General features: G+C 40.1%; 1 protein-coding gene across 2 annotated transcripts in view; it reads left to right on the top strand.

Moving 5' to 3' along the window:
• The window catches only part of EBF1 (EBF transcription factor 1), a 405,187-nt gene that overhangs the window by 204,437 nt on the left and 177,060 nt on the right, over positions 1-23,690 (top strand). The gene's annotated exons all lie outside the window — the stretch shown is intronic.

Genomic DNA, 23,690 nt, shown 5'->3' with positions numbered 1-23,690 from the left:
TTGTCTTTAACATTTCAGTCGGGGGAGGAAAGCGACTAGCAGCCCTTTGAATGCCTGTAATGAGAGAGACGCTAGGCCAGGATGCAGAGAAAGAGTAGTGACACTAAGTGGCAGTAAATCATATCTTGAGGACTTGGCTAAAAGGAGGGCAGAACTCATGCCATCAAAGCTTGTTAAGTTTTATTTTAAAAATGTTAAATAGCAAACCTACACCTTCAAGAGTGACCCATCCCTGAGTCAAGAGAAAATAGCATAATCTCATGCTATTTTATAAAACTGAAGTATAAAACTCTCATCTCTTTGACACCAGGCTCAACAGCAGGGTGCTAGGGGCAGGATGAGGGACTAAAAACAAAGGCAGCAGACAAAATGAAGAGTATAAATAGAAGTATTGAGTAGACAGTAACCTGGAGGAAACTGCTATTAATATAATGCTACTTTCAGTTCTGGTCTCTATTTGTAACAATGAGAAAGAAGTAACTGAGGTGTGTAAGATAATGCTATAGAAGTCCCAGGCTTAGACAGGGAAAGGCCTGTGTGTCTGTTTTATATAAATTTTATTTTGTATTGGAGCATAGTTGATTAACAATGTTGTGTTAGTTTCAGGTGTACAACAAAGTGATTCAGTTACACATGTATCTGTTCTTTTTCAAATTCTTTCTCCTTTAAGTTGTTGCATAGTATTGGCTAGAATTCTCTGTGCTATACAGTAGGTCCTTGTTGGTTATCCATTTTAAATACAGCAGCATGTGCTTGTCCATCCCAAACTCCCTAACTATCCTTCTCTCCCACCCTTCACCCCCGGTAACCATGAGTTAGTTCTTTAGGTTGGTGAGTTTGATTCTATTTCATAAAAAAGTTCATTTGTATCATTTTTTTAGATTCCACATATGAATGATATCATGCGGTATTTCTCTTTCTGTCTCTGGCTTCATTCAGTGTGGACATAGACTATGAACAATCTCTAGGTCCCTCTGTGTTGCTGCAAATGGCATTCATTATTCATTCTTTTTAATGGCTGAGTGATATCCCGTTATATATATGTACCACATCTTCTTTATCCATTCCTCTGTCAATGGACATTTAGGTTGCTTCTGTGTCTTTCTTGCCTATTATAAACAGTGCTGCAGGTAACATTGGGATGCATATATCTTTTCAGACCATGATTTTCTCTAGATATATGCTCAAGAGTGGTATTGAAAGCTTATTTGGTAGCTCTGTTTTCCTGTGTTTTTAGAAAAGAAGAATAAAAATAGGGGCTTGTTGGGAAGTTTCCACGGTTCTGAAAGGCACAAAGAAGAGGCTGGTGACTGTTGTCACATATGGGATAAGGGCTTTAAATGAATGAGGGGGTTTAAATGAATGAGCAGATGGAGACAATCTTTGACTTTCTTTGTAGAAGAAGCATAATTTTACAAACAGTAAAGGCCTTGTGGCCTGAACGACAGGGATTAAACAACTCAAAAATTATATAAGTACATCATTTAGGGAAAAATCTAATATTGCTTGATCCCATATAATATTCCTTGTGTGAAAGTTTTTGCTTTGCAATGTTCTTTTGCATCTAGCATATGTATTTCTATTCTGCTCATTCTCATAACAATCTGGGGGGTTAGAAGTGTGAAAATTATTGTATCCAATTAATAGGAGAAGAAGAGTAGAAAAAGTGAGTAGAGAAGACCAAGATTTTTGGCTGTGCCGTTAGCTCATTCTGTGTCTTTATAAATTCCTTTTATCTGTAGGCACTTTGAATCTGCAAAATGGGAGTGTTTGACAAGTAATTAATGGGGTTTTCAGTTCTAAACTCTAGGAATCATTGGTCACCTGCTATCCCTAATGAATTAGAGATACCAGACGTTAACATTTTATTTTCTTGGCTCAGCATCATAATTGCCTTAGATGCATTTATTCTAAAGCTTTCTACTCATCTTTGCCAACATTTTTGAGGATTGAGTTCCCCGGTTCCAGTATACAACATTAGGCAATAGCACAACTACTGAGACTTGAACAAATTCACTTACAAATTTTAACCTAAAGAAATCAAAGTAGAATGATCATGTGAATACCTCCAACTGTTTCAACTGAAAAGCTAAGCTTGAATATTATCTTTATCAGAATTTTTCAGAGTCCTTTTAGCCATTTTCTGCTTGTAGAATCTCCCCTCTACCCTTCTATTGATTTGGTTACTAGAGGTTCATTCAGCAAGTATTAATTGAATGGCTTCCATGGGCAGCCAGGCATATTGTATTAAGTGTTTGGATTAGCATTGCAGGATGCTAATCAGCTTCTAAAAGATGAAGTTCAAGGTCCTGGGAAATCAGGGTAGGCTTTGATAGTAATGTGATCAGATCTTGCTCAGTGAGGTACACTTGGAGCAAAGCTCTAACACATTCATTGGGAATTTGATGACTTGTGACATTGGTGAGATGAGGGCAACAACGGAAGAGAATTACTCAACATGCTGGTTGGGAGAAATAGAAGAAAGAACATTTTACTCATGTTGGTTAGAAGAAGAGCACATCTAAAAAGGGTAGGGCAGCAGGAGGAAAATCTGGTGTGAAGGCGGAGAGGAAGAGGAGGAAGAGGATCTTAGGTGGTGGTGAGTATTCCTGAGTGGGTGAGGAGAGTTTGATAGTGGGAGAGGTGAGGGAGAACCAGCGGAAATACACGGAAGCAAATTCATGAACAAACAGAAGTTAAACCTTTTTGATTATACTATTTTTCCCCCAGCTGCAAACTTTTCTGTTCAGAAACATATCAGTACCAGTTCCATGGTCTTTAATATAATTTGTCTATTTTTTATTGGGACCTGTGGAGGTACAGACTTTAAATTGAGTCATAGAAAATGTTTTCAGTCAACTCACTGAACAACTTCAGCTCATGGGCTGTGAACGCTGTCTGAAGTTATGCAGCTTCATGACTCCAGACATGGGGCACGGTTTTGTCCCTTAGGAATGTACAGAGCTTTTTCTGAGAACAAATAGGCCCACTGAACGTTTTCTTTGCCGTGATACCTGTGAGCCATAGTCAATACTATGGTATTTCGATTTCAACTCAGACTTGGATGCCACACTGTACACGTACAACATGCATACATACGCTGAGGAAGGGGAAAAGAGTAAATTTTAAGAGCCTCTTTTATTTCTTCAACAAGAGAGAAAAATGGGAAAACAAAACTGCAAAGCAGTAATTGTCAATATGTGTTGTCTTTTGTGGCTCTCTTTTGGATCCAATAAATAATTTGTAAGGTTTCGAGGACAAAAGGATGTGACTTCTGCTGAGCCCTCACTGACCAGAACCCTTCCATGCAGCCTGATTTAGACATTTAAGTGGAGAAGTCATTCTTTCTTCCTTTTCCCCTGAAAATAGAAAACCTGGTAGGAAGGTTCAATCATTTGAATTCATACTGAGGCAAAACAGAAACAATTATTCACTTTGAACCTGGGAAATTCATTAACAAACTCTTTAGAGCTCAAGGTTAGACTGTTCTTCCCCTTTGAATCATAAATTTGAAAAGTTTTAGATATATTATTTCGTTAACTCGCTCTTCCACAGAAGTGAATCCCAGTAGGTGATATAAAATGGAGTGAAAATCACTTCTAGACTGCTAGGTTAGCATGAACGTCAAAGGAGGCATGTAAAAGGTGCTTCTGACCACAGAAGAGCTGGTTGGGATGCTGATAGAATCTGAGCATGAAGGTGATTATTCAAAGTGGTAATTTCCCCGTAAGCTTTCTTCAGAGTTGTCTCGAAAAATTTATAAGGATAGTGATCTAATTTATGACATATGAAAATTAGGTTAAAACCACTTCTGATCAACAGGACATTCCAGAGATGAGCCTGAGTGTAAAGCTCACTGATTCTGCAACGTTACAGGTATACTTTAATAGGTACAATGGCTGGTTCTGAAGGAACTATGTATAAATTGAAACCTATTTTTTTAATCTAGGGAAATTAAACCCTGGTAAATTTTGATTTGTACATAATTGATGAAGGCCATACTTTGGCTTGACCATTGTCACTTAGCAGAAATCCATGTACCTACTAATTTTGTTGATCATAGAGTTCGTATCAAAATGGGAACCTGTGTTCTTATAAATCCAAAAAAAAAAAAGTCATAGAACCGAAGACATTCATTTGATTAATCACTGAAAAAATGTTTATTAAGTACCATCTTGTTTTTGCCAGCCAGTGTACCAGAAAGAGGCTGACTATTTGAAATTGAGACCTTTGAAAAATCTAGGTTTCTATATTGATGGTGTCTCCTTTTGAAATGTAAAGTCTTCTTTTGTGAAAAGAATATTCCATCTGCTCTATATTTTGGAATTCAAACAAATGTTCATTTTCCCAAAGTGGTTCTATTTAATCCCCTAGTGGTTAAGCAGTGCTACCTTATAAAGATGTTGGGTGAGGGTTAAATCTTTTTTATTATGAAAGAGAACAGAAACATCATTTACTTGAATTCAGTTTCATATATATATATGAATATATATATTTCATATATATATATATATATATATATATATATATGTAGACTGTGGGATTGGAGTTCCCCATGGCAAACACCCTCCTTTATCCCCAAATCTGAACAGAAATGCTTGATTCTGGGGAATGTGTTTGTGAATCTTTTGGACTTGAAAGGTCCAATGCAAAGCAAATGCCCATCCATCTAACTTGGAATGTTATACTTCAGAAATAGCATGGAATTTGTCAGTTATTGATGAGTATTGCTGGAAGACACAGGGTGTCTGGCTTCAGACCAGCACTTGATTTGCCAATGCAACACACGTCTGTTGGGTTTCTGAAATGTATAGTTTAGCTGCTGGCCCCTACTGCTTTTCCAGTGCCACATGCTGGTGACAGAAATACCTCAAATTGTGACTTTTCTTCTAAGAGGCTGCACAGATAAGAGCTCTATCCTTACAGATAATCTGAAGGGTGAGCTTGATGGGCTCCATTTAAGGATTAGGACAAGAGAGTTGGACACAGGTAGCAGCACACTTTTCCATTCATACTGAGCATGCAGCCAGGCCAGCTTCCTAGGTCTGTTTTCTTTCTTCTTCCTGCCTTAGAACAACCTCCTTCAAACTGTGCATGGAGTGGGGGCTGGGGAGTCACGGGGTGGGCACAGGTGGAGAAATACATCAGTAGGTACTTTGCATGGTAGACCCCCTAGATTCAATCACACATTTGCTGACATTTGACTATTCTAGGGAGAGAAAAATTAAAAAAGATATAGAACCTCATGGCAGCAGAAAATAATGATTAAGAATGTGGAGTCTGGAGCGCGGCATACCTGGGTTTGAGTCCCAGCGCTGCCACTCAGCAGTGAGGCATGTAAGGGACTTGCCCAGACCTCATGGACCTTGTTCCCTTGTCTGTACAGGAGCCAGTGTATGGCCACTGAGGAGGTAGAAGGATTTTATGAGCAGATTGGGCAAAATGCTATCTGAGTGTCTGGCCGGTAACAGGTGCTCAATAAACCTCCGATGGCGTGTTGATAGTAAATACTGTGTGTCAGTTCTGCTCTTCCACCCCCATCCCCCCAGAGCCAGGGTATTATTAGCTGATCTTCTCCCCTCACACACCCAAGAGGAGCACTACCCACCAGCTTGATCAGCCCCATATATGGAGGGCACTTCATTGACTGAATGACTTGGTTGACTCATAATAATTGAAATGAATGAGACTTGATTCAGAATCATGGCAACTACTCTAGTCTGTGAACCAAATGCTTCTGAAAATACTAGAGCAGTGACTTAAGGGGAGAAAACTTGAACGAATAACACTGTTGCACCAGAAACGCTAAAAGGCACAGGGCATGTGTGTACCTGCACGACAGATTTGTCCTAGGTGATGGAGGAATGAGTGTAGGCTGGAGCACACGGCCTCCAGGAAGACCCTGCTTCTCCCAGTCAGTGCTGAGCTCACCATGCTCCGCCTAACTTCTCACTCTATTGAGATGAAGCTGGTTGGTTTCTGCCTTGATAATTCACTGTGTATGGCTTTTCTGCTGGACTGTGGGCTCCTCCAGGACAGGACCCATATCTTTATTGCAGTGTCCTCTCTGGTTCCTTAATCAGTGCCACACGGGTGACCGGGTTTTAGAGGTAGGCAGAGCTCAGCCTCTGCAAGCTATCGGCTGTGTTACTTGAGCAAACATTACCCGTTCAAGCCTTATCATCTTCATTTGTAAAATGGGGCTAATTACTCTTGTGGGATTGCTATGAGGACGAATGCAATAATTTTGTAAAATACTGGACACAGTTCCTAGTACTAATTCAAGGCTACATAGAGAGTACAGAGTACATATCCCTCAGCCAAATGCAGAATCTTTTCTATAGGAGGAGCTCAGTAGGGCTTGCTGAAAATTTTTTAACTATCCACATAGCTTGGGCATGTTTCTCTACACTGATGTGTGTGTGTTATAAAAGTGAAGGGAGGATATTGTTGTTGCTGTTCAGTCATTAAGTCATTTCCAGCTCTGTATGACTCCATGCATAGCAACACATCAGGCTCCCCTATCCATCGCTACTCCCAGAGTCTGCTCAGATTCATGTCCATTCCGTTGGTGATGCTGATAACCATCTTATCCGCTGCTGCCCCTTCTCCTTATGCCTTCAATCTTTCCCAACACTAGGGTCTTTTCCGAGTCGGCTCTTTGCATCAGGAGGCCTAAAAAAATGGACCTTCAGCGTCAGTCTTTCCAATGAACATTCAGGGTTGATCTGTGTGTGTATATGTGAAGGGAAGATATATACATGTATGTACATATTTACACATAAATCCATCCATACGTATGTACCTACCATAAATGACCGTCCCTCTATTTTGTTATGGCATCCCTTTACTTTTTCCAACATTACATTTTTTGAAGAAAAACAGATTGATAGGATCAATGTTAGTGGTTGCAGGCATTTTTTATGAGCTTGTCGATTGTCTTCTCCTCCATAAAGAGATAATAAAACAAAAAGAATGAAGGAGAAAACAGAAGAGATTGAAGAATGGAAAGAGAGTCACTTTGCCCACTCCTTTTTTTTTCCAAAGCCTGTCTTTACACAGAGAGAAGTACATTTCTAACACCATCATACAGATTCACACATGGATGGCAAGGCTATGTGATATCTTGTGGTATATATGTAGTGCTGAGTACTCCACGATGTGTGACGTGACCGTGTGTGTTGCTCCATGAATATCTCTGTGTTACTGAAACCTCCTATTGGAGGAGGTATGTCAGAAGACCACTATCTTTGTAGTCCAAAATCAATTTCATCTCTGTGAATTATTGACTTGCTTGCTATCACTTTTTTGTCCTTTTTTTATTATAAAAGTTCACTGTGATAAGGTTGGATAAAATTTTTTTCTGTTGAAGAAACTTGCTTTATTTTTGTTTTGTATATTGTCACAAAATCTAAAATTAGGGGTGTCCACCTTTCTCCACATCTCTTTTTCCAGCTTGAGCATTTAAATGTTCCAATACTTGGATTTAGCTCTTTACTGGTTGAGCACCAAGTTTCTAGTACCTGGCAGCCCAGAAGATGTGGCAGGCTCTGGGGACTCCAACTCATTTTAAGGAGAAAACACTCATTTTTCCTGTGACAATGAGGATGACATTCTCACGCTTGCATTCAGTACCATCTTGCAGCTTTTATACCAAACAGAGAGACGTTACTAAATGAACATTTCTTGCTCTTGTGTAAATAGATAGATTAATGGTGTTAAGTGAAAGCCAAGGCTGCCTGAAATGTTAACTTCCTTATGGGGTTTTGAGTTTCTCTTATTTTTGATAAATGGACCAATCTGGCAATAAAATCCTTGCACAGTAGGTTAATAATGTCATAGCTGAACTGTGAAATAGTAATGTGTGTACCATCGCTCAGCAAACAATAATCCTTGAAGCCTGATAAATCTATTTCCAGCCCAATTGCTGTTCATTGTTACCCACGAGTCCTTCTTTGCAAATACAAAACAGTTTTGTCATATGCATTTTTAAGCAGAGGCAACTGGGAAGGCAGAGGCACATAGGCTTATGCAGGCAGTGGGGACCGATTCCTTATCAGCTTTCCTGGGTCCCTGCTGCCCTCAGTGTCTAGAGACCTTCCTCAGGCTTCCCACATTGCTGGTACAGGGGTCCTGGAACCTTCCAATCCTTCCTGTGGCCAGAGCCCTGCCGTGCCACTGGAGGCAGAGGATTGGGACCTCCTTTAGGGAGCAAAAAACCCCCAGGCCCTTCAGTTTTCATTGATCAGTTAGTAGCAGGCAAGGTTTGGTGCTATTTACCCCAAATCCATGATGACAAGGAAGGCAATGGAGAGACTTCTGCAGTGACTTCCTGTAGAGCTGGGAATACGCAATCTGGCAAATGTCTGCAGGCTTCAGACAGCCCGCAGCACACGCAGACTGTGCGGGACGCTCCAGCGCCGCAGATTCTAAACAAAAGGCAGCCAAATGCTCTCTTAGGCCTCAAATGAGGGGGACCTGTGGCCCCCTCCCCAATCTTTGGCCAGTGGGGGGCAACTCCAAGGTAAGATTTACACTGTGCTGATAAAAAAAACTGTATCCAAAATTGTGGCCGATTTTGAGGGAATTATTTAAGCATCAGAATCTAAGTAGCTTGGGGCAGTGCACATAAACTTGACAAACAGGCTACTTTAGTCCTGTCTGACTGTATCAGCATAATAGTGCCATGAAGCTTTTATTCATTCAAAGAAAGCCTGAGTTTGATTGGCAGGGCAGGCTGCCTGCACGCAAGTGGCTCTTTTCCCCAACACTTCACTGCTATCAATTACCGTTTTGAATACGAAGTGTTTCTAATGTAAAATAATGCCAACCTCTGCCTCTGTCCTCAGGCCAGAAAGCTTCTTTGTGTTATTTATTCCCCAGTCTGTGACTGCTCCCTTCCTCTCTCTGCTGTTTCCCGCCCCCCCTTCTTTCCTTTCAGTATCTAAGCGATACAGCATTGCCAGCAGAAGTGAGGTTCATGCAGAAAACATTCCTGTTCTTTATTTTAATCAATAACCTCCTGGGTGAATGACATGTCCACCTTTAGTGATTTAAAATGAGAAGACCTGGGGATGTCCGTGCTTGTGAATCACCCCAGGTTCCAGGAACAAAGGAGGCATTTTTGATTTTTGTAATTTCCCCTTCGTACTACAAACAACTGCGCTCTGAAGTTGATTTCATTTAGCAGTCAACTTCTGTCTAGAAAAATGTGCGCAACTGAACCGAATGTCGTTCTTATTTAAATCTGCAGTGATTTGCTTTAGCTGCCATCTGTTGGCCAGTTAGCTATTTTAATTTGATGCTGGGGACATTACCTGACTTTGTATATTGCATTTTGATCTGTATCATGTTTGAGAAATGTCTGAAAATGACTCTAAGGGGGAGAGTACTTTGAAGGATTCTGTTGAACAAATATGTACATATGTTAATACAGTGCTGGGCATACAAGTGTGGCAATACACAAGTGTGTATATATATATACAGTACATCTTTCGTCTTGCCTAATCATCTTTATGGTCAGATTGATAATAAATCCTTCAAGCTTTTCTTTCCTCTGCATTTCCATCTAGCTCTCCTCATTTAAAAATCATTAACTTTGAGCTTTCACTGTATCCTTACCCATTTTTCTAAAGCTGCTGTTTCACTTGTGTGAAACTCTTTTGAGCTAGGTTTTGATGGCGGGGGACAGCATGATGTAGCATGTCAGTAGCCCCAAGGTACATCAGACCCTCCCTCATTTCTTTTCTCAGATCCCCCAGAGCTTGGCAGTGTTTGTCAAGAGCCCCCTAAAAGAGGCAGCTGGGCAGTTAGAAAAATGTTCAGGGTAAGGAGTCAATAGGCATGGATTCTTGCTGGTGAATGAGCTTCCTGCCACTAGTGGGTTGTGTGATTTGGGCTGGTCATTGAACCTGTCCGCACCCCCATATCTTCGTGTGTGTGTGTGTTAAATGAGGTGATCAGACGGTGGAATCTCCGAGAGAGAGATAGAGAGAGAAAAGGCGTGTGGCCCTGTCTTTGCCCTAAGTGTTTCACAATCTTATTGGGACTTTAGGAATTATTCACATTCACAGCTCATTGTAGAAACACTGGGGCTGGTCAGGTGCTGGATTATCTGCCTCTCTGTATTTTTTTTCTCTCTTTATTAATAAAGTCAAACTTCCTGTGACTTTTGAACGTGATTTTATTTTTCTCAGCCTCGCCTTTCATGTAATGTGCTTTTCTACGTAAGTCTCTTCCCATTGAGTCTCTGTCATATTTGCTCTGTGACTTTCTTTTCTCCCATTCATTAATACTCAGGTAGAGGTACCAAAGGGTGTTTCCACTTGAACTTCCCTCTCTCGGGGACAGCTTCTTTCCCAAACTCAACCTGATGCATGCCACTCTCCCTTAGGTGTGTGCGCTTACAAATGTTATGGAAGACAACATTGAAGACTCATGGGGTGCCTCCAGTTTATATGTTCACCATTACGACCATTGATGTTGTTTAAGTGCCAGGTTTCATAACTGTACAGATCAACCATCCTAGTCAGACATTTACACATAAAACATTCTGGCAATAGAAGGGACATAGCTGATCATAACGAAGCAAAATGGATGGTAGGAATCCGAACAGAGTGAATCATGGACTATAGTCAGGACAGAAAACAATGCGGATTTTAGTTTCAGATTTGGAATGATGGTAATCTATGTTTTTCATCCATTTATTGAATTTTTCAAGTATAGGAAGGAAATTTAAGCTGGCTAATAGTAGAAATGGATGCTCTTGAGCAAATTATTTAACTTTTCTGAGCTTTAATTTCCTCATTGAAGAATGAAGGCAATAATAGTATACACCTACATTATAGGATTGTCGTGGGGATGAGATGAGATAATGACTTGAGATGAGGTGAAGCCTATGTAGTTGTACATATGCTCACAGTAAGGGTGCAGTAAATATTTTTTCTTGTTGCTATTGTCATGTGGAAGTCATAACACCAGAAACTAGTGTCTTAATTGGAGATATTCTCTTAGAGAATTGGGCACCAGCTAAGGCTCAGGGGGCTCTGTTGTCAGAGATCGTTGCCATCTATCCAATAGACCTTGCTCTCTTGTCCTTCTGTCTCCCCATGTCAATTGCTCATGCACGGATTTTTGGTTTTGTTTTTTTTTGCTGATAGTTATACATACAGATCTGTCCCCATATGATAGCAGATCAATATGCTCCTGCTTTTAGTTGGAAAATTGCAGGTGATTTATTACTAGTGAAAATGGTTTTTGGATTCTTCATTTGAGTACTCAATTTGTTAGTATTTTCTGGGTTGTTTTCTGCTTGCAAATTTATTTAAACTTCTTCCAGGAGCAGCGGCAAGCTCCCTCTGGAAGGGAGAGCCTGACAGAGTTGCACTTGGTTTTGGTTCCATACAGCAGCCACGTGGGGTCATGTTCTTTTCCATCGTGACTCAGGGGTTGGCATTTGAGTTCTATTTCTTGCTGGTTTCACTGGCATCAGAAGTTATTATTTCCAGAGCAAGATACGATAAACGGAAATGACGTCTTTCCTAATTATTCTGATGAGGCTTCCTGAACATTATTGGAAAGGGGATCCACGCAAAGAGTGCATTGTCACCAAACTTTGTACTTGAAGCCTAGAACTAGGTCTAAGGAGGGCTTCAAAATTAAATATCAGTTAAAAGGGGTGTGTGTGCACATGGGTTTGTAGTATTCGATTATCATTGTAACAGGGTCACCCAAATGTCCCTTTAAAGGAAGAACAGCCTAATTGGAATGAAATAATTTAGCCTCTATTTCTTACCAAGCTATAATAATATTTTTCAATAGTCAGCTGAATGCCTCCTAAGTTGTCTGGGTGACTAAAGGGCTTAAAAAGTTCTTCCATGGAGATAAATAAGCTGTCAATTCATGATGAAGAAAATCAAACTCATGGTGTTGATCTTGGCGGAGGTGCCTGTACAAGTATGAAAGACATTTTTGCCGAGATGCAGCACAGCCCATGTGTTAGCAGTTAGCACTGCAGTGCCACACTGCGCCTCCGCTAGCCTTTTCAAAAGATAAACACGGTTGTCAAAATAAGGAAAAGAAAAGATTAACCCATTCAGGTGCATGTAAATAATAAATGGCACCCCAGCTGCCGAGAGGCTATAGGAAGAAAAGAGGCAAGGGTCCAGAGACTGGTGTTCAGTCAGTTACTTGGGTTTCCTTTTCAGAACATCTTTGCAGGCTTGGATTGGGAAATACAGGATGGAGGCTCTGAAGTGAAATCTGGGTGCAGGGGGAAAGGAGAGCAGAGGGGGTGGTTTAAAGGAAGTGCGTCCCAAAAGGCAATAGTTTACTTAATTCCTTACGCTCTTACAACATAACGGGGTATTTCTCTGTACAGTGGTCTAGAGCCAGGCATATTTTGGAGTGAGCACCTAAAAGAAAATAGCAAGCAGAATAATTCTTTTTATACTGGATTAGTGCACTAGTGTATAAAGACCTGCATGTGTTATACTCCTGATACTAAAATCCAGAACCGGACATGAGCAGGGAGAGAGGGAGAATTATACTATTTTTATTTTCTTTGTGTTAATAGCCCAAAGAGGGCTATTAAAACCCAACACTACCCTGCCCATCGACTGCTGTGGTGGGCAGTGTCTCAATTTGTTGCTTTGGGCTTTGTATATTCTCAGGGTATTTTTATGCCTCAAGTCCAACACGAGGGGCACACCCAGTGGAGCAGTGGCTCATAACTTGAAAACTCAATAATAGGGGAATGCCAAACATTTTGTGGAAAGGTATTGTTTTTCTTGACGTTCTTGTGGTGCAGGTTGTAGGAACTGCCTCTTTCTCTTTGCTCTCAGAGTTCCTGCCAAGTAGCAGGTAAAGAAAGATAGAAGACATTGTATCTCACAGCTAGGAAGTCTCCAGTAAAAATCAGTGATTCTATGTCATAAAGATTTTTGTAGCTGAAGCTTAATGAGAGAATGGGGATGTAGTTTGCTGAAGAGTATGTTCCATGGGAAGGGTCATGGGATTGGGGATAGAAGATACTCTTAATCTCTTGAAGCCTCTTTCCTACTCTTTAAATGGGGACAGTCGTGCCACCTACCCTTTGTTTTGAGAGGCTAAAGGAGACAGTGCCTGCCTTATTATGAGCTCTCTGTAAATATCTGAAGTTTTTACTGATTCTTATTGTGGATTCTTATTCTTATCATTATTCCATCTTATATTATTATTGGTCCTTCTGTCTCAACTAGTTGTGTGATACTGAAGATGCTCTAGCACATTTCTTATCCATTCAGCTTTTCTCATCTGCAATTGAAGGAGTTGGACCAGATAATCTCTAAGGTTCTTTCTATAGAAACGTCCTAGAGTTCTCAAGGTCCATTCTTTTTGTTGTCATTGGGTGAAAAAGGTCCATGTTCATACCAGAAGTATTCATAAATCTAGAGATCTTGTGGGGAGGAGCTGGGAAAAGCCTGAAAAATTTTAGGTTGTGATTAAGAAAGTGGATTATGTACAACTGACTTGAGGAAGGCACTAGTGTGTCTCTAACCACATGGATATTTTCTGGGTGTGTGTAAATAAGAGATGGGTGGAAAAGATGAACACTAATCTCTGCAACATTCAAATGAATATTAACTCTTATTCAAATAGTAAAATTATGTTGCAAAGAGAAATCAGGACACGAATTCTTATGATTTCATTTTTTAAGCTGTGTACATCCTCTGGTTACAGAAGCAGCACAGAACTTGTGGTTTTGCTCATTTCCTAGTAAAGTGTGACATCTGGGCTTCTTCTTTAAATATAGTACTTTGTTTGCACAGGCTTATGGCTCGGTAATATTTGTTTTGTCTTATAAATGTAGTGAAAGCAGGGATTATAGGTAGTCCTCAAGGAATAATTAGAAATAAAAGCTTATTTATACCAGGGAAGTTTTTGAGTAAGCTGTGTTCTTGCTTGAGTCACAAAGAAGTGATGCTGGTTTCAGTTTCAGTTTTGATGTCTTGGAATTCTATACTTTTTGTTGAGTCCATTTGGAGAGGTTAAAAAAAAATCACTCAATTCTCTGCACAAGTTCAGTTTAAAAATGGCTTGTCCTTCCTCTATTTCAAGCTCTTCTGCCCTATTGACAGGTCTGTTCCTTCATTCCTCTGTGTTTGGATTTTAAGAAATAAATTTGAGAAAGGAAAAACATATAACTATGGGCACTGTTTCTGTAAAATAAAGGTGTGCCAGGGATCAAAGAGAAGCCTTTTCTTGGAATACAGTTTGGCCAAAACTGCCTCGTGTGTGTGTGTGTTCATCTCTCCATGATTCATTCTGAGGGCTGTTTTAGCCTTCATAAAATATTCATGCTAGTTGTGCATGGTTCTATAATTGCCATCTCAGGCCTTGAATTATTTATAGGTTGTACTGTTCACATAGTCTCATTTACTGATAGAGAAGATAACACCATACGAGAGGATCCCAAACACTCTGAGGCCTGTTACTTTGCATTAAGTAGTGGAATTATATTACTGTAGGTGTAAAACGCTGGCCTTTTTTTCCTCCTCTCCCTTTAATATATCATTTTTGTATTTATAATATGCTAATTGTCCGGATGCTGGTAAGCCTCATAATTCCTGCCGAGTTTTACAGAAATCAAGATGTGGCTGAAATGATTTAGCTCTTGATCCCAGAATGATTGTTCTAGAAAAACCTGTCTTTACACACAGCATAATTTATTGAAATGATGTATGACTCTACATGCATACCTGAGCCCTTTTGTTTTGTACTATTGATCAGTTTGTATGTTTCTGTGTTAACCAACACGTGGTTGGTTTGGGTAGACATTTACAAGGCTTTCAAGCTTGCTGTCCCTAATTAAATACCGAGTCTCAATTCAGTTGTATGACAGTTTCTCTGCACCTATTTATTTTACTTTCCTAACGCTCCTTTCCCTTTTCTGCCAACTTGATCTCTGTTCCACTTATATCATACTGTTTTGAAATTTATTCTGGGATGGGAAGACACGGTGGTCATATCTTTTCTCTCTTTCTTTGAGTTGTTTAGTTTCAAAAGTATATGCTAATGTTAATCAGTATCAAAAGCCAGATTCACCACAGACAGCCTACTTTTCTAGTATTTCACTATCATTTTCTGTGTGTAAAGAGATAAATAGATAGAAGAATTCATGGCAGCTCATAACCTACTGCTGATATATTTTTGTTCTCTCCTGCACCAGGGGAAACTCATGAATTTTCTGCTGGTTTAGGGACTTCCAACTCTATACAAATCATTTAGCAAACCTTCCTCCATCTCCTCTCCCACAACTGATCAATCTTTTCCCTCTAGCCTTCTTTCCATCACACAGGTTGCCCTCCCTTATGTGTGATGTGCATTTTCCCACACCTGAATCAGCCAACTCACTATTTCTCAAGTATACCTGCATGCTGCTGCTGGTTCAGGGGCTCATTTTAAGTTGGCAGCCAGATGATTTTTAAGTGGTACCCAAGAGTAGCTTTAAATAACACTAAATCAGGTAAGGAGGAAATAATTCCATGTAAAATTTCTTTTAGTCCTTCTAACTAGGCCAAGTTTTCAGTTTGGTGCTAATCTGTCTTTAACACTTCTCTCACACTTGCTTCATCTCCCTTTTTAATAAACACACTTTGGTAGGAAACAGTATCTAGCCAAAGTTTAGCTAATTTTTTTGACTTTGTTTTCATCGACTTTTATTTGTATTACTTCCTTTTATCTAAGACAAGTGGCACTTGTTTTCATTCATAATGGTAATGAAAAGTGTCATTTAAAAATAAATTGGTGAATCTATCTGTAAAATATTAAATACTATTATAGGTAATACATAAAATGGCAAAAAATATAGAAGTGCTTTTATGAATAGTTGAAGGTTGGAGGACACTGTGATCATGCCAGTGCAGTGATGAAACATTCCAGAGAGCTGGGGATTTAGTAGAGCCAAAGATAAAGTTGAGAAATGGGCGAAAAGAGAAATTGATATGATGGTGAGATGGTGGCATATATTTTTGTGCAATTTAGCTATCTTTGTTTTTAGACAGTGGAAATTCTACTAACTAAATAGGGTGGTATTCAATTTTCTTTTCTTTCTTACTGAGGCTCCACTCATACTGATGTGAAATTATTTTTCTAAAAGTGCAGGAGTCCCTTTTCCCCTGTAGTAAGACAGTGCCAGGGGTGAAATTGACTGTCATTAATGAGTGAAGGCTTTGAGGGCTCAGAGAGGTTGTTGTAAACCACAGAGGAGCTTACAGATTAACGTTCACAGGAACGTAGGAAATCAGTGTTATTCTCTATAGAAGAGTCCTTGGACAAGCTACATTTCTCAATAAAGCCAGAATATTGGCTTGTTTTGTTGTCTGAAGAGAATGTGCTCTGGAAGACTTCTAGCCTGTGCCCAGGGATGGTGCCTGGCATGTCTGATAGCTTAGCATGTATCCATTGTGTTTGAATTAGTGCTAGATAGCAGGGCTCTGATTAACTAATATTTCCTTAAAATTTACACACAGAAAAGTGAAGTATGATTGAAGATGAAATTAGATTACTGTTTCATCTACTCCGTGTATCCTGTGGAGTAAATGCCTATGTCTGTACACAGGGAGGTGGCTGAGGAATAAATTATATAGTTCTTTAGAAGCTCATGACAATTCACTTGACAAGACTGAATTGTATGCTAAGCAGGTTTTAAAATTAAAATTCAGATGTGAATGTCTTCTTATTTCTTTCCATTCTACTGTGTGAATCAGGAAACACCTTAACCTTTCTATTTGGGTAGACAGGGGCATCTTGTCTTAAGTCTTGGGATGAATGTCCATCCTGGCTGCTGTTTAGTGTCTGTTTTGGCAGCAGAGCTGAGTGGTGAAGCATTTTTAAAATTTTCTCAGCCAAGGTTCTGTGTTTTGGAAAGCCACAGCTGCAATTCCACTGAGTACCTCTGCACCTGCTCTGGTGATTCTCTGTCTTCTTCTAGGCTTTTATCTCATTGGTTCTGACTGTCCCAAGCTCAGGTCTTGTGACTCCTTGAAGTTCAGTTATAAAAGGATGAATTCGGTGCATTGCTGTGGAATAATGTCTGAGGAAGTTTGTGGCCCCAACTCTACCACTAATGAACCACTAATGAATACCCCTGCCTCCTTCCCCCACCTCCAGTGTACAGACATTCAGTAAGTCCACCAAGCAATCTGTTTAAAGACATGATTGTATTCGAGGTTCTCCGTTCTAATACTTTAAGGTTCCATCATTTACGATTCACATCTGTGGTGATGGAATTCAGATCCTTGGCCCCCTTCGAAAGTCAGAACAGCATTTACCATGACTTAAACAAGACTACTTGTTGAACACTTCATTTCTCTCTCCACAGACATGTGATCATATGTAAGAAGGACTCTGGCTATTTCTCCCCTATTCTGATTGTTCTGTATATTACTGTTGTTATGTAACTATTTCTGTTAGCAACAGTTGTGTTAATGCAGTTGAATGGCATTTTTCCAAGACAAAATGTATCTAAAACATTATTTAATAAAAATGAAGACGGTTACGGAGAATTGTAGAACTTGTTTTTTCAGCGTCTCTGATATTTGATTCTGATATCTTAATCTGTTTTCTGTAGCCATCTGCATGTCAGAGGTTAACACTCCCCAAGCTTCTGCTGGTCTTAGATTCCTGTGACTTGAAGTGAAATTAATGACCAGCTCGATGAGTCCCTCACTTCCCTGGTATTTCTGCCAAGTGGTGTCTGGACTTGTCTTGAACATGTGCAGTGATGGGGAACCCACCGTTTCATAAAACAGCTCATCTTACCTTAGCGTGTTCTTTCCTTCTGTTGAGCAGAAATCTGCTTGGTGAAATGTTCAATCTTTGGTCCTTGTTCTGTCTTACAGACTTTTAAAGAATAGATCTGCTGCTTTAGCCACAAAGCAAATAGTTCACATATTTAGAAACAGCTTTCTTGTCTCATCAAGGCTTCTCTCTTTCAGACTAAGTGAACAGTCAGATATTCTCCTTGTGACATTGAGTTGAGTCCTCTGACCTCTTGACCGCTCTATGCTAAATATACACGAGAGCAAAGAGCTAGAACATTAGGTCAATCAGATGTCAATTTAGATTCCAAATAAGCCACTTACCTTGCTGTGGGGCCATGGCTCTGTGGTTAAGACTCAAATTTCTCATAATTAAAATGGTGATAATATTTGAAAAATCTATGATCATTCAGGATCTATAGTAGGTATTAAATGAAACTTTATTACTTCTCATTGTTAACTTTTTTCGTTGTTTATATCTTACATTATGACACCCAGAAATGATGTGGGACTCCAGGCATACTGAGTACTTTCAAGAACTGAGCAGAATCTTCATATCACTTCATTTATAAACACCATATTTCTAGTAAGATGGCCAAATGTGACTTCACCTTTAGTTGCAGTGGAGAACATGTGCATTTCAGTTTGGGTCCTCTATATCCAGCCCTTGCCAAGGTGCTTTGGCAAAGAAACTTGGTGTTGGCACCAGGTAGACTGCTTGTTGATAAACAGTAGCAACTTTGGAGCATGAAATTCTGCTTTTCATGAGTATTTGGCATTTTGTGGAATTAGAATTTTGCGTTTCCTTAGCTTTCTCCAACAGCCTCCCTACCTGGTTTCCCCAAAAAGAGAGCAGGAATAAATATCACCCTCAGACATGGCTCAAATTCAAAAGACAGGCAAAATAGACGTCCCCTAGATCAGCAGAGAATAGACCTTCCACTTATCTTCATGAAAGAATAATCTTCCCAAGTTTGCAAGATGGAGAACTGACTTTCTCAGGCTTGAGTCCAGATCCTTGGCCTGGATGAAGAGGCAGGATAGTGAAGTTAAAAGGGAATGGGGAAACTTTGGAGTTAGGTGGGTCTCCAAAGATGAAAGCAAAACAAACAAAAATTAGGGGGAGGAGAGAGTATGAGAAGTGCCTATGAGGACCTGTGGCAAAGTTGAAAAAAAAAAAAAGGGACACCACCCACCACCAATATAGAAAAACAAATGCTTGGGAGAAGAGGAAGCTTGAGGGTCTTGTTGATTTCCTGTGCAAAGTAATGCTGAAGAGGGTTTACTCCCTCCTCTTCCCCCACAAACTGAACACCAATACTCTCCTCCACAACAGGCTGGACTCAGAACTGTGGATTTTTCTCTAAGGGGATCCTATCCCTTGGGTCCCCTGATAAGCAACAGCATATTGTTATGCAAATTGTCCCTATTCCCTGCGGGATTTTGCTGTGCCTTCTGAAGACCTCTGCTGGGAAAAGCGCTTTTCAGCTGTCTCCTCTTGGGTTGATATCTTTATAGAGCCACCAGAGCAGACACCGTTCTTTCCACACAGTGCCTAAAACTCTAGTGTCTTCCATTTCTGCCTCATTTTTACACACACACACAAGTGTTTTTCCTTCTGACACACACCCCAAAAGACACTAGCTCTGGAAAGAGGCAAAGTTGAATGCCCCACTCTTCAGACTTCCCCAAAGAGTACACATTATCATTCTTTTCTTTACCCCACTGTCTTTGTGGAGGGAACATAAAACCTTTTTCGGTCACTGTGAGTTGGTTTTCTGAAGTCCTTTTGAAACTTTTCAGGAGTAGGTTACAAGTGAGTGATTTCAACATCACACATGTTGCAAATGTCTCAAGTTTTGCTTATGCCATCCCCACCCCTTGCCCCCCAAAAGGTACTGCCCTGACTCTTGTCTGCTGTGCAGCATTTTTACCGTCTTTACTGCCCAAAAGTTGTGCAAGCATTGGGAGACTGGGGCACCAAGTCATCACCCAACTTACTGAGCACAAGTCCTTCCAGTTGGCTGTGTTGTATATGACCCCAGACTGTAGTTTTTCTTGAGTACCAGACATTGCCCAACTTAAAAATAACAAAAAAGCAATGCGCTTGCATCACTGTTGGTTGCTCTCCACTCTTTTAGGGTATGTGACGTGAACTAGACAATCCCAGACCCCAGGAAAACAAATTGGTTAATGGGTCCCCAGCAGACAAAGTGCAACTCTCTTCTAATGAACATGTAATGAAGACAGGTTTACAGTGCTTTTCTTAGTTTCCTTTAAATTTCTGAGTGATTTATTAAGAAAAAACATCATGTTTAGCTCTCTCATGTTACCGGATGTAGATTAGAACAACTGACCTCTCAGCCATACACAAAACTGAAGTCTTTATAAACTTTTGAGTTTATAAAATACGCATCTTTTCTAGACATTTAAATTAAAGCTCTTGTTTATTACTATTAATTTAATGTTAGAATAGGGAATATGGCAAGACATTTAAAAAATCCATTCTTATCATTGTTGTTGGTTTCTTGAACAACTATACTGTAATTGTTTGGCACTGTAATTGAGCTGAATCCTTGAGGCAAAACCACATAGAGAATTCCCAGATACAAATGTACAGATGTAAATGTATCTTCAGGGGAAAATTTTTTAAAAAGTTCTTGTAGACTTCATATAGTCAGATGTAATGGTATCTTCTAAATCTTGTAAGCAAGTAGGAAAAAGCCCAGTGAAAATGGGTTCTAAGAGCTAATGGTTTGGAAAGATGTCAAAGAGGAAGCATGAAAGGACCCTGTAGGATCCATTCCAAACTATTTGAGTACATAATTTTTCAAATTTTGTTCATTTTAATGTCTATTGTAACATTTTCTGAAGTTTAGATAGGATGTCATGGAGAAAGAAAAAAATTATAAATATCTAACCATCTGGAAGTTTCAGTGCTCTCCAAAAAATAGAGCGTTACATTTTCCGAAAATCAAGGCAGGTGGAGAGAGATGTTGTCTACACCTAGAACTCCACCCCCAAATCTGTAGTCTTAACTGTAGAGTGACTCCCATGGAAACCCATGGTCTTCTTTGCCCAGGATTTTTGTCATTGTATATAGTCCTTAACCCACATATGTGAGGATCTGGACGATCCCCTCAGTGCCAGAGATGCTTTGGACATGGGCAAAGTAGTGAAGAAATGGACAACAGTTACAGAAAAATCTTCTCTCTTTTTGAATCTTGAATTAGATGACACTATGAAGGTCGAGTTACACCCAAATTGTATACTAGTGATTTTGTGAAATATGAAGTTGTAGTTTAGAAGGAGATTATAAATTATTCAGGTCTGTTTAGAAGCAAATAAGTACCTTCCTCCACCCCAAAAGCAAAAAGCCATCAATTTTTCCATAAACATGCAGACCCTTCCTCTAACTGCTAGCATTTTGGGCATCACACCAACCCTCTCCTTTTCATCAGCACCACTGGGGTTCCATTATTAGGATGTCCGGTTGTCCTGAAACCTGGCCAGAAGTGAAGATGAGAACTTAAAACAAATTTGAAATCAACATTAACCACACTTATGGGACTGTCCTGGTTCCCAGTGCTGCATGGAGAAGAGAGAACAGGGGTTATTACACAGCTCCTGGCCACAAATTACACATCATATTTATCCCACATTTGTGCTTACGTGTGTTTTGGTGTGCTTTGTTAGTTTGTGTAGGTATATCTATGTGTGCTTAGGTGTATGTAATATGTGGCTATATATATGTGTTACTGGAGTCCCCAGTGTATAGTTTATAGTTTGAAAAGAAATCATCTTCCATCATTCGTCACTGCCTAGCTGTTGTAGACTGGCCCAGAACATCATTTGTTAACTGCGACAAAGCCACACTCATAAACGCCGACATGTTACATTAATTTATAGGCACTGAGTGACTTATTAAAAGTGACGTGTGAAATATAACAGGGCCCGGTATGGATGATTAGGTTTCGGGCTTTGAATTGTTGACAAGGCAGGGGTAATGAATTGCGGGACACCAGCTCCCGAGTCTCCCCCTCATTAGTCAGTATTAGCTGCATTAATAGTAATAATTGGATATATTCATCATTTAAAATGTTTTAATAAATGTTTGGACAGTACCCTATCAGAGCTGTCAAATATTAGGCTGGAAGGGTTATGACAAGAGAAAAATGACGATGTTCCTGAGGTGAGAGAGAGACAGCCTTGGAGGATGCTTGCCTTGACTCTCCGCTCCCTATGGAACTCTGAGTTCAGATAAGCTAGGGATACACGCTGTGGAAGGGCAGAAGCCCACCTCTCCTCTACCTCACAGGACGTGTCTGCTCAGAGGCTTTGAAGGACAGAGGACCTGGCCAGTCTGTGAATGGTTTACTTAGGATGGTTCTCTGGGAGGAGATTAATTAAGAGTCCCATTGTTGATCCAGGGTGGCTGTGTGGCTCTAGGCGAGTCTCTTCACCTCTCTGAGCCTTTGCTTCTGTGCCTGTGATACGTTTCATTTGGGTTGAGCCAGTGTGATCCTTTATGTCTCTGTAGACCTTTAGTTGACTTCTCCCTTCCTTCACACTTACTGGTATTTATTGAGGAGTGGCATGTGGGCCCCCCGATAAAGACTGAAAAGAGGGATGAGACTCTTCTCTAGTCTCAAAAGGGTGATCACCAAACATTGTTCAGTACCTGCAGCATGATCTGAGTCATAGGGACAGGTTAAATTTCCTATGGTAACTTGGATCTTGACGCATCCCAGTTTAATGGGTTAGGTTATCTCTCTATGGATCTTTCTGTTACTGTGACCAGATTAGGCTATTGTATTATATGCAAAAGACATAGGGAGAGAAGTTTCAGTCTACATTTACATGGCTCCTAACCCCCAGCCCATTCCTTAGACCCTTAATGCAAATACGAACAAACAAAACAGAAGCAAATGTATATTTAACTGGCATTTGAACAAATACAGATTTTTGACCAAGATGGAGGATGACTGAGGTCAGATAATAATAGCAACAACTAGTAATAAAAGTAGTAGTAAATATCAAGCATTTTCTACATGCCTTTCATAGCTCTTAGGACTTTATTTATATATTTGCTTATTTAGTCCTCACAGTATTAATCCCCATTTCATACATAAGAAGGCAGAGACTTTTAGAGAGGTAAACTGAATTTGCTCAAGGTCACACAGCTGATAAGTGGTAGAGCCCAGACTGGAACCTAGTTTATCTGACTTCACATCTTAGCGAACCTGCCTACTGCCCCTAACATTCTGGGGGCCCGCTCAGTTCTGACAGCATAATTTAGGAGGGATTTTGTCTAATGAGAGAGTAATAAAAGGATGAACAGGATGGTGAAGCATCTAGACTCTTGTCCTAAGTTGATGGGAAAATAAGCTTGCTTATCCTGGAGAAGAGTCCGGGATAGATGGAGTGGCAATGTGAAGTTATCTAAGGGCAATCTTGAGGAAAGAGGTGAGTGTTGTTCTCTGAGCCCAATCTAAGCTGGACGTTTCTTTAGGTGAATGACAGGAGAATTCTGCCCTCGAGAAGAGAGACCCTCCAAGAGTGGTCCAGCATGGATGGGAAGGCCTGCCCCCCGCTATGGCGGGATGTTTTGTGTCATGGTTTGAAAGATCCTGCTTCCTCTGGGACATTTTGCATCACTTTCTGCCTTGGTCACTATTCTTCAGTGACCTTTGCACTTGTCCGAGTGCGCTTCACCTAGAATTTGGCATGAGTGGCTCATTCTTGTCCTTCAGGGCTTTGCCAAAATACTGTCATGCAGAACTTCCCTGACCACCTTCTTTATTGTTAATTTATTTATACCATAGCCTTCAGTTTTTAATTAAATTTTTCTTGGAGTATAGTTGTTTTATAATGTTGTGTTAGTTTCAG

The sequence above is a fragment of the Budorcas taxicolor genome, chromosome 7, assembly GCF_023091745.1.
Source record: "Budorcas taxicolor isolate Tak-1 chromosome 7, Takin1.1, whole genome shotgun sequence".
NCBI classification, from domain to species: Eukaryota; Metazoa; Chordata; class Mammalia; order Artiodactyla; family Bovidae; genus Budorcas; species Budorcas taxicolor.
The sequence above is the reverse complement of the archived record's forward strand: the minus strand, read 5'-3'. Positions and strand labels throughout refer to the sequence as shown.